A 6,913-nucleotide genomic window follows, 5' to 3' on the forward strand; every position below is an offset into this window, starting at 1 on the left:
TGCACCCCAGCCTGGGCGACAGAGCCAGACTCCTTTTCAAAAAACAAAAAAAAAGAAACCTCCTCCACAGAAACACTCATATTGGTGTTTGGGAACTGTAGTCTAATTAAATTGACACATCACAGCTCTGTTGCTGTTTCTTGTTATGCCTCTCTCTCTGTCTGTGTCTCTACTGTTGTCAGTATGCTGGTTCATTGTGGAGTATAAAATTATTCTTCTCTACGAGCAAGTCGTGATCAGTTTCTTGTCTAAAAATGTTCCTGTAAGTCCAAGAAAGATGGCTTATTCTGCCATCTTGTGGCTTGTTTTATTATGTTATCACTGTTCTTTGAGAAGTAATGTGTTAAAAGAAAACCAAACCAAAATTTACCCGAAGGTATATTTTAATTATATACATACTAAGTGTATTTTGGAGGCAATAGAGCTAGGAAAATAAAAATATGAGATATATCCTCCTCTTAAGGTTGATACTGGGCACCCATTCAGAATATTCCTTCTCATAAAGTTCTGGGAAAAAGAATCATAAATTAAGTAGGAATAAGCCTAACATGAAATGAACAAGATATTTATGAGGAAAATTATAGAACCTTACTAATGAACATAGACTAATGAAGGGATATATTGTAATTGTTAAAAGAAGATTTATTATTATAATATGCATACACCTTCCAAAGTAAGCTACAAGTCCAAAAATATCACAGGCAAAACCCCCAAATAATGTTGTTTGTGTATTTGAATATTATAACTTCGTAGTAGAGTTCAAATGAACGAGAAAATGTGAAACGATAACAAAAGAAAAATGAAAAAGGAAGAGGAGAAGAAAAAGGGCTTGCCTAAGATATAAAATGCACCATAACATAACAGTCATTAAAAGACACAAAATATGCAAAAGTAAACAAGTAGGCCCACTGAATAGCATAACAAGTCCAGGAAGAAACTCATGAAAAGTATTGACACTCAGCTGATGATATCAGAGACATTTTAAGTTGGTGGGGGAAAAAGAGAGCAAGTATTTCATGAATGATGTTTTAAAAATTTACCATGCATTAGGAAAAAAATAGAGTTATTTTCAACTTTAAGCTATATACCAATGTGAATTTCTTACATTTTGAGAGGTAGATGTGGAAAAAAGTCTATGTAAATATGATATGGCTTGGCTGTGTTCCCACCCAAATCTCATCTTGAATTATAGCTTCTCCCATAATTCCCATGTGTTGTGGGAGGGACCTGGTGGAAGGTAATTGAATCGTGGGGGCAGTTCCCCCATACTGTTCTCATGGTAGTGAATAAGTCCCATGAGATCTGATGGTTGTATAAGGGGAAACCCCTTTTGCTTGGCTTTCATTCTCTCCTTGACTGCTACCATGTAAGATGTACCTTTCGCCTTCTGCTGTGAGTGTGAGGCCTCCCCAGTCAAGTGGAACTGTGAGTCCATTAAACCTGTCTTTTTCTTTGTAAACTGCCCAGTGTTGGCTATGTCTTTATCAGCAGCATGAGAACAGACTAATACATTAAATTGGTACTGGCGGACTGGGGTGCTGCTGTAAAGATACCCAAATATGTGGAAGTGGCTTTGGAACTGGGTAGCAAGCAGGGGTTGGAACAGTTTGGAGGGCTCAGAAGAAGACAGGAAAATGTGGGAAAGTTTGGAACTTCCTGGAAACATGTTGAATGGCTTTGACCAAAATACTGATAATGATATGGGCAATGAAATTCAGGCTGAGGTTGTCTCAGATGGAGATGAGGAGTTTGTTGGAAATTAGAGTAAAGGTGACTTGCTGTGTTTTAGCAAGGAGACTGGGTGGCGTTTTGCCACTGCCCTAGAGATTTGCAGAACTTTGAAATTGAGTGATATGATTTAGGGTATCTGGCAGAAGAAATTTCTAAGCAGCAAAGCCTTCAAGATGTGACTTAGGTGCTTTTAAAAGCATTCAGTTTTAAAAGGGAAACAGAGCATAAAAGTTTGGATAATTTGCAGCCTGATAATGTGATAGAAAAGAAAATCCCGGCCGGGCGGGGTGGCTCACGCCTGTAATCCCAGCACTTTAGGAGGCCGAGGTGGGTGGATCATGAGGTCAGGAGATCGAGACCATCGTGGCTAACACAGTGAAACCCCATCTCTACTAAAAATAGAAAAAATTAGTCGGGTGTGGTGGCGGGCGCCTGTAGTCCCAGCTATTGGGGAGGCTGAGGTAGGAGAATGGCGTGAACCCGGGAGGCGGAGCTTGCAGTGAGCCGAGATTGCGCCACTGCAGTCCAGCCTGGGTGACAGAGAGAGACTCTGCCTCAAAAAAAAAGAAAAGAAAAGAAAAGAAAAACCCATTTTCTGAGGAGAAATAAAAGCCAACTGCAGAAATTTGCGTAAGTAATCAGGAGACAAATGTTAATCTCTAAGACAGTGGGGAAAATAACTCTGGGGCATGCCAGAGACCTTTTTAGCAGCCACTTCCATCACATGTCCAGAGGCCTAAGAGGAAAAAATGATTTCCTGAGCCTGGTCCAGGACCTTCTGCTCTGTGCCGCCTAGAGACTTGGCGCCCTGCAGCCTAGCCACTATAACCATGACTAAAAAGGGCCAAGATACAGCTCGGACCATGGCTTCAGAGGGTGCCAGGCCAAAGCGTCGGCAGCTTCCAGGAGGTGTTGGGCCTGTGGGTGCTCAGTAATCAAGAACTGAAATTTGGAATCTTTGCCTGTATTTCACAGGATGTGTGGAAAAGCCTATATGTCCAGGCAGAAGTTTGCTGCAGGGGCAGGGTGCTCATAGAGAACCTCTTCTAGGGGAGTGTGGAAGGGAAATGTGGGGTTGAAGCTGCCACACAGAATCCCTACTGGGACACTGCCTAGTGGAGCTGTGAGAAGAGGGCCACTATCTGCCAGACCCCAGAATGGTAGATCCACTGACTGCTGGCATCATGCACCTGGAAACGCTGCAGACATTCAACACCAGCCCACGAAAGCAGCCGGGAGGGAGACTGTACCCTGCAAAGCCACAGGGGCAGAGCTGCCCAAGACCGTGAGAGCCCATCTCTTGCATCAGCGTGACCTGGGTGTGAGACCTGGAGTCAAAGGAGGTCATTCTGTAGCTTTAAGATTTGACTGCCCCACTGGATTTTGGACTTGCATGGGGTTTTAGCCCCTTCATTTTGACCAATTTCTCTTGTTTGGAATGGGTGTATTTATCCAATGCCTATATCCCCGTTGTATTTAAGAAGCAACTAACTTGCTTTTGATTTTACAGGCTCATGGGTAGAAGGGACTTGACTTGTCCCAGATGAGACTTTGGATGGTGGACATTTGAGTTAAAGCTGAAATGAGTTAAGACTTTGAGGGACTGTTGGGAAGGCGTGATTGGTTTTGAAATGTGAGGAGATTTGTGAAGGGCCAGGGGTAGAATGATGTGGTTGACTGTGTCCCCACCCAAATCTCATCTTGAATGATAACTTCCATAATTCCCATGTGTTATAGGAAGGACCCGGTTGGGGGTAACTGAATCATGGGGGCAGTTTCCCCCATATTGTTCTCGTGGTAGTGAATAAGTCTCATGAGATCTGATGGTTTTATAAGGGGAAACCCCTTTCACTTGGGTCTCATTCTCCTTGTCTGCCACCACGTTAGTTGTGTCTTCTGCCTTCTGCCATGATTGTATGGCCTCCTCAACCATGTGGCACTGTGAGTCCACTAAACATTTTTTTCTTTATAAATTGCCCAGTCTTGAGTATGTCTTTATTAACAGCATGAGAACAAACTCTAATACAAAGTGTTAAGGAGAAAATGCAGTTTTTATAACCATATGGTTGGAAAGCCTAAGCAAAACACAGCCCTACAGCCATAAAGAAAAGGTTCTCTGTGATGAAAGACACCATAAACAAAGTTAAACAACAAATGACAGACTGGAAATGATGTTCAGAATATACAAGTGGTTCTATACATCAATAAAAAACCAGATCAATAGCAGATGGGCAAATTATTTTGACTGTGATTCACTGAAGAAGTATAAATGGCCCAAAAACTGATAAAAGATGTTCAACCTTAATACTGATAAGAAATGCAGATTAAAATTAAAATAAGATATTTATTTGTTTTTAAAGTTTGTAATACTAGGAGTGTATCATACTATGGGAAAATAGGCACCCTCAAATATTCTTGTACAGTAATGAATTGGTGAAGCATTTTTGGAAGGCAGTTTGACAGAAACTATAACATTTTAAAATGCACTTATTTTTGACAGCAATTCTACTTCTGGAATCAATCCTAAGGAAATATTCACATACGTGCACAAAGATGTATGTTCATTGTTTCCATTATTTTTGATAATAGTGAAAAAGTGGAAAATACATTTAAGTAAAATAACTTTCTTCACTTGCTTTCCAAAGCAATATTTTCCTGACTTTCTTCAATGATTCATACTGAGTCTATTTTCTTGGTTCCTGTTCATATTCCCCACCTCCTGTTACAGTTCCCCAAGGCTCAGTTCTCATATCTTTATACTTATTCCTTGGGGGCATCCTTTGGTCTCTTGGTTCTATGACTCAGCATCCACTGTTCACCACTTGACTCACTCTATGCTGATGACACCCCAGTTGATATTTCTTTCTCAGACTCTTCCTCTAACTTACAAACTCTTACATCTACCTACCTGCTTGACATCTGCTTTTCTATACCTAATATTTATCTCAAACTTTACTTGAAAAACAAACTTATTTTTTCTATTTCTTCTTCTTCTTTTTTTAAAATTATACCTTAAATTCTAGGGTACGTGTGCACAATGTGCAGGTTTGTCACATATGTATACATGTGCCATGTTGGTGTGCTGCACCCATTAACTCGTCATTTACATTAGGTGTATCTCCTAATGCTATCCCTCCCTGCTCCCCGCACCCCACGACAGGCCCCAGTGTGTGATGTTCCCCACCCTGTGTCCAAGTGTTCTCATTGGTCAATTCCCACCTACAAGTGAGAACATGTGGTGTTTGGTTTTCTGTTCTTGCGATAGTTTGCTCAGAATGGTGGCTGCCCTTAACATTTTTTCCTTCATTTCAACTTTGGTGAATCTGACAATTATGTGTCTTGGAGTTGCTCTTCTTGAGGAGTATTTCTGTGGTGTTCTCTGTATTTCCTGAATATGAATGTTGGCCTGCCTCACTAGGTTGGGGAAGTTCTCCTGGATAATATCCTGAAGAGTGTTTTCCAACTTGGTTCCATTCTCCCTGTCACTTTGAGGTACACCAATCCGATGTAGATTTGGTCTTTTCACATAGTCCCATATTTCTTGGAGGCTTTGTTCATTTCTTTTTACTTTTTTCTCCAAACTTCTCTTCTTGCTTTATTTCATTCATTTGATCTTCAATCACTGATACCCTTTCTTCCACTTGATCAAATCAGCTACTGAAGCTTGTGCATGCATTGCATAGTTCTTGTGCCATGGTTTTCAGCTCCTTCAGGTCATTTAAGGACTTCTCTACACTGTTTATTCTAGTTAACCATTCATCTAATCTTTTTTCAAGGTGTTTAGCTTCTTTGTGATGGGTTCGAACATCCTCCTTTAGCTCAGAGAAGTTTGTTATTACCGATCGTCTGAAGGCTTCTTCTCTCAACTCTTCAAAGTCATCCTCTGTCCATCTTTGTTCCATTGCTGGCAAGGAGCTGCATTCCTTTGGAGGAGAAAAGGTGCTCTGATTTTTAGAATTTTCAGATTTTCTGCTCTGGTTTCTCCCATCTTTGTGGTTTTATCTACCTTTGGTCTTTGATGATGGTGACGTACAGATGGGGTTTTGGTGTGGATGTCCTTTATGTTTGTTAGTTTTCCTTCTAACAGTCAGGACCCTCAGCTGCAGGTCTGATGGAGTTTGCTGGAGGTCCACTCCAGACCCTGTTTGCCTGGGTATCACCAACAGAGGCTGCAGAACAGCAAATATTGCAGAAAGGCAGATATTGCTGTTTGATCGCTCCTCTGAAAGCTTTGTCTCAGAGGGGCACCTGGCTGTATGAGGTGTCAGTTGGCCCCTACTGGGAGGTGTCTCCCAGTTAGGCTACTTGGGGGTCAGGGACCCACTTGAGGAGGCAGTCTGTCCATTCTCAGATCTCAAACTCTGTGCTGGGAGAACCACTACTCTCTTCAGAGCCGTCAGAAAGGAACGTTTCAGTCTGCAGAAGTTTCTGCTGCCTGTTGTTCAGCTGTGCTCTGACCCCAGAGGTGGAGTCTACAGAGGCAGGCAGGCCTCCTTGAGCTGCGGTGGGCTCCACCCAGTTCAAGCTTCCCAGCTGATTTGTTTGCCTACTCAAGCCTCAGCAATGGTGGACTCCCCTCCCCCAGCCTCACTGCCGCCTTACAGTCGATCTCAGATTGCTGTGCTAGCACTGAGCAAGGCTCCATTGGTGTGGGACCCTCAGAGCCAGGCGCAGGATATAATCTCCTGGTGTGCTGTTTGCTAAGGCTGTTGGAAAAGCGCAGCATTAAGGTGGGAGTGTCTGGATTTTCCAGGTACCATCTGTCACGGCTTTGCTTTGCTAGGAAAGGAAATTCCCCCACCTTTTGCACTTCCTGGGTGAGGTGATGCCCCACCCTGCTCCGTGGCCTGCACCCACTGTCTGACAAGCCCCAGTGAGATGAACCCAGTACCTCAGCTGGAAATGCAGAAATCACCCATCTTCTGCATCGCTCACACTGAGAGCTGCAGACTGGAGCTGTTCCTATTTGGCCATCTTGGAACCTCCCTGAATTTTTGATCCTCTCTTCCAAATCTGTTCTTACCTTAATCTTTTAGATCTTAGTCAGTAGAAACTTCATCATTCCAGTGGCCCACGCCAAAATTCCAGATGTCATATTTGAAATTTCTTTCTCTCATGTCCTCCATCCAATTTGTTGGCAATGTGTAGAGCCTAGTTATTGGCTGTGCTTTCAAGACGTATG

This window comes from Trachypithecus francoisi, unplaced genomic scaffold (genome assembly GCF_009764315.1).
Source record: "Trachypithecus francoisi isolate TF-2019V2 unplaced genomic scaffold, Tfra_2.0 Lachesis_group0, whole genome shotgun sequence".
In the NCBI taxonomy this organism is placed as follows: domain Eukaryota; kingdom Metazoa; phylum Chordata; class Mammalia; order Primates; family Cercopithecidae; genus Trachypithecus; species Trachypithecus francoisi.